The sequence below is a fragment of the Zalophus californianus genome, chromosome 5 (assembly GCF_009762305.2).
Source record: "Zalophus californianus isolate mZalCal1 chromosome 5, mZalCal1.pri.v2, whole genome shotgun sequence".
NCBI lineage: Eukaryota > Metazoa > Chordata > Mammalia > Carnivora > Otariidae > Zalophus > Zalophus californianus.
In genome coordinates this window covers 75,101,320-75,108,685 of record NC_045599.1, presented here as the reverse complement: position 1 = coordinate 75,108,685, position 7,366 = coordinate 75,101,320, and positions in this window count along the sequence as shown.

Here is a 7,366-nt window from a genome sequence, read left to right as displayed (position 1 = left end):
CTCCCTTTTCCACTTTTAAGGACCCTTGCCACTCCATTGGGCCCAACCAGATAACCCAGGATAGTATCCCAATTTTAACGTCAGCTACTTAAGGCTACCTGCAAATTTAATTCTCCTTTGCCATATAAGGTAACAAAGTAAAAACTTCCTAAGATTAGGACCTGGACCTTTGGGGGACCATTTTGTGCCTACTACATTGTAGTTCTGAACTTCAATCGGAAGCAGAAATGAATCCAAAATGTATCTGTATAAAATGAAAGAGAGGCAGACTGATTCCCCTCCTTGCAAAAACGCCCGGGCTTAAATGGTTTTGGAGTCTTTGTCCCACAAATTGAGAGCTGCCGAGTATGTGTACTTCTCACTGAGGTTCGGTACAGCTCACCAACTACAGGTCCTATCACATTAGAAGATGTGAAAACAATTTAGTGGGTTGTGACTCATGCTTAAAAAAAAATCAAATAAGACAAAACTAGAGAATACTGAACATACTGAAGGTAAATAGTGATTTGTGAAACACTTGTTATAGCTAAACATATGCTTATTTGTACTGGGTTGCAGGGTGAAAAGCATTTTAAAAAATTGCAATTACATTACTTAGTTCATTTCATATCTTCTCAGTGAGCAGAAGTTCCATCTCTTGTTTTATTTCCCTTAATCCCCCATCCTCCACTTTCATTTACCTCCTTGTCGCCCAATAGGCAACCATTATAATGTGTTAAATGTGTTATCTTGTTTTGTCATATATATGTTTTTGTAAAATATTCTTTACTCTGGGTTCATGTTTTTTATAATTTACATAAAATGAAACTAAAAAGATACTATCTATACTCTGGTCCATTGCTTTCATTGCTACAGAGTAATCCATGGTGATATCTACCATATTTGCTGTATATCTTTCTCAGGGTAGAAGTAAAAAAGTCTGAAAGCCACTGGTCTAGTGAGAACACCCAGGATTCATTGGAGACCTTTTAGAATAACACTGGAAGTATTCTTCATCCAAGTTACATGTCTAAAATGTCTGTTTAGTCTTCCTGTTCCCAGCCGTTATGATCTATGGATGTCACTGTTCCCAAACTTGGTCCCGCAGGAGGACACAAATTGACACATACCATAAACAGGAGAGTCCTTTATGCACTGATGCAGAGAGTTGTGGGATTTTTAAACTGAAACACTCTCTTGCTGCCCTCTCCCCTTGCCCTCCATCATTTTAATGGACAAGTATTTTAAGGATAGTTTGGTTGCAAGGAATAGAGACCCACTGAACATAAAATGGAATTTATCGAAAGGGTTTCAGGGATCTTGGAAAATCCAAGAGCGGGAAGTAAACCCAGACCTCAAGACCATCTATGTCCTTACCAAATTGCCTAAAACAAGGTGAAAGTTCAATAAACTTTGGTCCAGTAAATGGATGAACAGGTGGGTAGAGGAAGGAACTGGAAAATATTCAGGAGAAGAGACAGGAGCTCCCACTGATTCTAGGTTTGGCTCTGTAGTTCTGCATCTCTGCTTACATATGTCTGCTTCCTTTGTCTTCTTCTGCATGGATATGTACACTTGCTCCACAGTGGCACCCTTGTAGGGTGACAAGCTACCCAGTTTGCCTGGAACTGTGGGGGTTCTTGTGATGCAAGACGTTCAGTCTTAAAACCAGGAAAGTTCAGGCAGGCAAACCAGAAGGAGTTGGTCACCCTACCATTGCATCAGAGTATGCCTTAAAAATCAGCTTCATAAATCCAGCCAATCCCTGTGAATTGATGGATTGAGTTCCTCCAAGCCCCAGTGTTGTGAAGTTTGGAGAACTTGATTGGATCTACCCAAATTGTGATTCATTTCCCCTACACCAGGTGTTCATTCCTGGGCCAATCAATCTTGACAGCTACAGTGAAGGGGGTAGGCAGATACATAACTCTTCCATAAGCCTATGGACCAACTTGGCCAAGAAAGGGTGTTGAGGCAATGCTGGGCATTTGTAGTTCACAGATAGGACCTAGTACATCACTCAGATTCCCAGCATAAACTCTCCATCCAGGATCAGAAGAATGAAAGAATGGTAACAGTGGAATTATTAGACTTTCTCAATGAGATCTCTCTCCTCCCACCTTTCACTTAGGGTAATGTTTCCAAGATTCATCCATGTTGTAGCATGTAACATTACTTCATTCATTTTTATTCTGATGAGTAAAAAAACTACTCTGTTGAATGGATATACCACTTTTCTTATTAATCCATGCATTAATTCGTAGGCAATTTGGGTTGTTTCTGCTTTTAGCTAATATGAATAATGCAGTGTTAAACATCCACACATACATCTACAAATTTTTGTAGAAACATTGTTTTGAATTCTTGGGTATCTGATTGTAGGTCTTACAGTAACTCTATCTTTAACCCTTTGAGGAAGAGCCAAACTGATCTCCACATTTTACATTCCCACCAACCAATGTATGAGGGTTTCAATTTCTCTATATGCTCACCAACACTTATTATTTTCCAGTTTTAAATTATAACTATCCTCATAAGTGTGAAGTGGATCTCATGAGTTTTGATTTGCATTTCTTGATGAATAATGATGTTGAGTATCTTTTCATTTGCTTGCTGACTATTTGTGTATCTTCTTTGGAGAAATGTTTATTCAGATCCTTTACCTATTTTTTAAGTGGGTTGTCTTTTATTGTTAAATTATATGAATACTTTATATATTCTGGATACCAAACTCTCATCAGATAGATTATTTGAAAATATTTTGTGCCATTCTGTGGTGTATCCGTTCACTTTATTTTCTTTTTCTTTTTAAGATTTTATTTTTCAGAGAGAGACAGAGAGAGCACAAGCAGGGGGAGCGGCAGGCAGAGGGAGAAGCAGACTCCCCAGTAAGCAGGGAGCCTGATGTGGGGTTCCATCCCAGGACCCCAGGATCATTACCTGAGCCGAAGGCAGACACTTAACCAACTGAGCCACCTAGGTGTCCCTCATTTTCTTGATAGTGTCTTTTGATGCACAAAAGTTTTTAATTCTAATGACCTTGGATCCATTTCACTTTTGTTACCTGTGCTTTTGGTGTCGTATCTTAAAAATCATTTCCTAACTGAAGGCCATGAAGATTTACAACTGTTTTTCTTCTAAGAGTTTAATAGTTTTAGCCCTTACATTTAGGCCTTTGATCCATTTTGATTGTTGATTTTTGTATATGATATGAGGTAGTGGTTCAAATTCATTCTTTTATATGTGGATATCTAGTTGTTCCAGCACCATTTGTTGAAGAGATTGTTTTTTCCCCATTACATTATCTTGGTACTCTTGTCAAAAATCTATTGACCAGGGGTGCCTGGCTGGCTCAGTCTCTGGGGCATGCAACTCTTGATCTCAAGGTTCTGAATTTGAGCCCCACAGTAAGTACAGAGATTACTTTAAAAAATAAATCTTTAAATAAAAAAAAAAAATCAATTGTCCATAGCTGTATGGGTTTAGTTCTGGACTTTCAATTCTATTCCATTGATCTATATGTCTGTCCTTATGACTCTACTACACTGTCTTGACTACTGTAGTTTCATAATAGGTTTTGAAATTGTGTAACGTGAGTCCTCCAACTTTGTTCTCCTCTCAGCATTGTTACTGCTATTCTGGCTGCCTTGAGGTTTCATGGAATTTTTGGATCTGGTCATTAATTCCTACAAAGAAACCAGCTGGAATTCTGATAGAAATTGTGTTAAATCTCTAAATAAGTTTGAGGAGTATTGACTTCTTAACAATATAAAGTGTTCCAGTGATCCCATGAACATGGGATCTTTCTATTATTAAGGTCTTCTTTAATTTCTTTAAGCTAAGTTTTACAGTTTTCAGTGTACATATCTTGAACTTCTTTGGTTAAATTTATTCCTAAGTCTTTTAATTTTCTGGAATATTGGAATTGATGTCTTAATTTCATTTTTGGGTTATTCATTGTTGGCATTTAGAAACACAACTGACTTTTGTACATTGATCTTCTGTAATCTTTTATACTCATTTCTTAGCTCTCATATATATTTTTTGATACTTTAGGGTTTTCTATGTATAAGATCATGCCATCTACAAATAAAGATGGTTTTAATTATTCTTTTCTAATCAGATGCCTTTTATTACTGGGTTTTTGTTGTTGTTGCTGTTGTTGTTTTTTGTTTTTTGCCAAATTGCTCTGTCTAGAACCTCCAGTATGATGTTGCATAGAAGTAGTGAAAGTAGGCCTCACTGTCTTATTCCTGATCTTAGGAGAAAAACTTTCAAACTTTTACCATTAAATGAGATATTAGCAATTGGTTATTCATAGATGCCCATTAGCATGTTGAGGAAGTTCTCCTTTATTCCTACTTCCTTGTGTGTTTTTTCATGAAAGTGCATTGTTTTTTGTCAAGTGTTTCTTTCTGCATCTGGTGAGATGGTCATGTTGTTTTTATTTTTTATTCTGTGATGTTTTATTGATATTTCATTAATTTGGGGGTGTCAGACTAACCTTGCATTCCTCGGATGAATCTCATTTTGTCACGATGAATAATCCTTTATATATATTGTTGGATTCAGTTTGTGTATTTATTTTGCATCTATATTTATAAAGAATATTGATTTGTAGTTTTCTTTTCTTGTGGTATCTTCTGCTTCTACTACTTTGCTAGGGCCAGAAATGATTTCTTATCCATAATAGGAAAGGAGATACAAGTGATATACAAGGATATGAGAAACTGAGTAGCACTATACACTTGAGAGGTTAAAAGCCTTAATCTACCTGCCTCTCTCAGCCCCATCCCCAGCCACTGGCTGGCCTGCCTGAAACAAGGGAGAGGTGTCCTGGCTCCAGGGATGCTTCTTACTCTACTAGGCGAGCCTGCAAAAGTGGACTATTAGTGTGTACGGAGCATAAATAAGCTTGGTATTCCGAATCACGAAGCACCTGCCTCAAAGCATCATCACCTTGAACAAACCCTTGTAGAGAGTGGAGCTACAGAAGTCACAAGGTCATGTTTGTGAGACTGCCTTCTCCAACAGAAGTCCGGTGCCCAATACCCTCAAATACCCAACCTTCTTATTAGTCTGGTCTCAATTTATCTTCCATGTTTTTCTTTTTCTTTTAAGATTTTATTATTTATTTATTTATTTGACAGAGAGAGACAGCAAGAGAGGGAACACAAGCAGGGGGAGTGGGAGAGGGAGACACAGGATTCCTGCTGAGCAGTGAGCCTGATGTGGGACTCGATCCCAGGACCCTGGGATCATGACCTGAGCCGAAGGCAGACGCTTAAAGACTGAGCCTCTCAGGCGCCCCTCTTCCATGTTTTTCTACCAACTATTTGCAGAGCTGGCCTGGTAACAAGTGAAAGAGGACATCTGCCTGGAGCAGCTGTCGGCTGAGGACCCTGAGTTGCTGTTCTCTTCTGTAAACTCGGCATGATGTCTTTGGAAGCATATTTCATGGCAAATAGTCAGTACTTTGGCCTCAAAGTACTTTGGCCCAGTATGGATCGAGCAGGCTCCTGGGCTAACTTGGGACAACCATCTGCAAGGCAACCAAGGAACACCCCTGAGGACCACACCCTTCTTGCCTAACCCATGGGAACCCTTATTTCACAGATCCTAGAGAAGATTCCTTGCCTGCAGGGACCTGGCAGCCGGATCCCACCTCTGGAAGGTGGTAGTCTCCACCCCAGTCCATGGCCTGACTCCTCCTAGATGGGGTCTGGCTGTCCTGGGAAAGCACCATCTTCCCAGGCTCCTGCTGTGGCAAGTCTTGCTTCGGACAGCTCAACTCATTTCTTGGTCATTGGAGATTTCTGGGCTGCCTAAATCAGATCACAGCTCCGGCCACTTTGCAGGAAGGTATGGAATGTCCGGTAGAGCTGGCTAGCCCGTCCCTTTCAAACTAGAGAGAAGCACTTCCCATGTTGTCCAGTCTTCATAAACTTGTTTTCTTCAGTGTCCTCTTACAGGAGCACATTTCCTAGGATTCCTTCCACTTCACTCAAATTTCCCTAGTCTCTGAGTCTAGGGTTCCTTCTGCACAGGCTGTATGGACTCAGCCGTCTCAGGACAAACAAGTCTTCCCACCTGCTCTTGGTCACTCCTGGTGAGCACGGGTGAGCGCTGGGCAAGGATAGAAACCATCAGAGGTTTGGGTTTTTTGTTTTGTTTTGTTTTTTGTTTTTTTACCTACTGGCTGCTGCTGATGCATCCCAAGTTCGTTCTAAAAGATTTCTGCAGACTGCTCTTAATTTAAGGCAGGGACCTTGGAGAGGTCAAAGGCCAGAACTGCTGCTCTGATTGCTGAGGCTCAAGAGCAGTAAATGACACAAAGGAGGCACGGTGCTTGTCAAGTCTAGAAGCCTCTCAGACAAACAGTGTGTTTCCTGTATGGCGCATTTAATTCATCATACTCTGGGACTTCACCTGTAGGTTTTCCACAACAGGCAGCTACAAGCCCTCTACCTTTTATTGAACTTTGGGGTAAATCAAGACTCCCTGATTTATAAGTCTACCTTGAAACACTCTCCTTATTCTTGCTTGGCAACATGGAACAACTTAGCCAAGAAAGCACTCTTACAACCTAGGTCGAGGGGAGCCAAGCTCATTTATGGCTAATTAGAACTTAGGGGGAACCTGGAGTGAAACCGCAACAGGCAATTAACTTCCAGCCTCTTGGCATTCACTTGGAACAGCCTCAGGAACGGATCCCTGCATGGTTACTCAGAGCGGAGCAAAAGTGCCTTTGGTTCCCCGTCAGTGACACAAGGCGTTAAATGTGGCCACTTCCACGGCCCCGGGGGAGAGGTCCCCGTTCTTCCCGTTGCGCTGAGCGTCCAAATGAGCAGAGGGAAATTTGGGCGGGGGCACGAGGGCCCCCCCCCCGCCCCCCCGCCAGCCAGCCCCACTCAGGGCGCGCTGTTGCCGAGGTGGCCGCAAGCACTACCGGCCTCAGAGTTAGAACCTCCCACGGGGATGCCCTTCACTTCTGTTCCTCCTGAACCCAAACGCCCTCCCCTCTTTAAGCCCCACCACGCAGGCGCTGTTTGTAAAACCCCGGTGGCACTGTCCCAGGCGGAGCCAGTGGCTCACGTTACGGTCGGGCGTCACGTGCCCACCTCGCCCCAGGCCCAGTGCGGAGTAGAGGACTACAAATGCTGACTCAATGAATGAGCCCTGAACATTTGCAAACTATGGCCTGGTTTCTGTCTTCTAGCAGCTCAATGTAGGGCTGCTTTCTCTCACCCAGAGTCAGGACGTGTTCAGATATTATAAGCTAACTTTCCTATTAGCCTAGAAAAAACCAGGAAGAAATTGGTTGCCAATCAAAAGAAGTGGATAAAGTTTCCTTTTATGAGAACAATGTGCTTGTTTGAAATATATA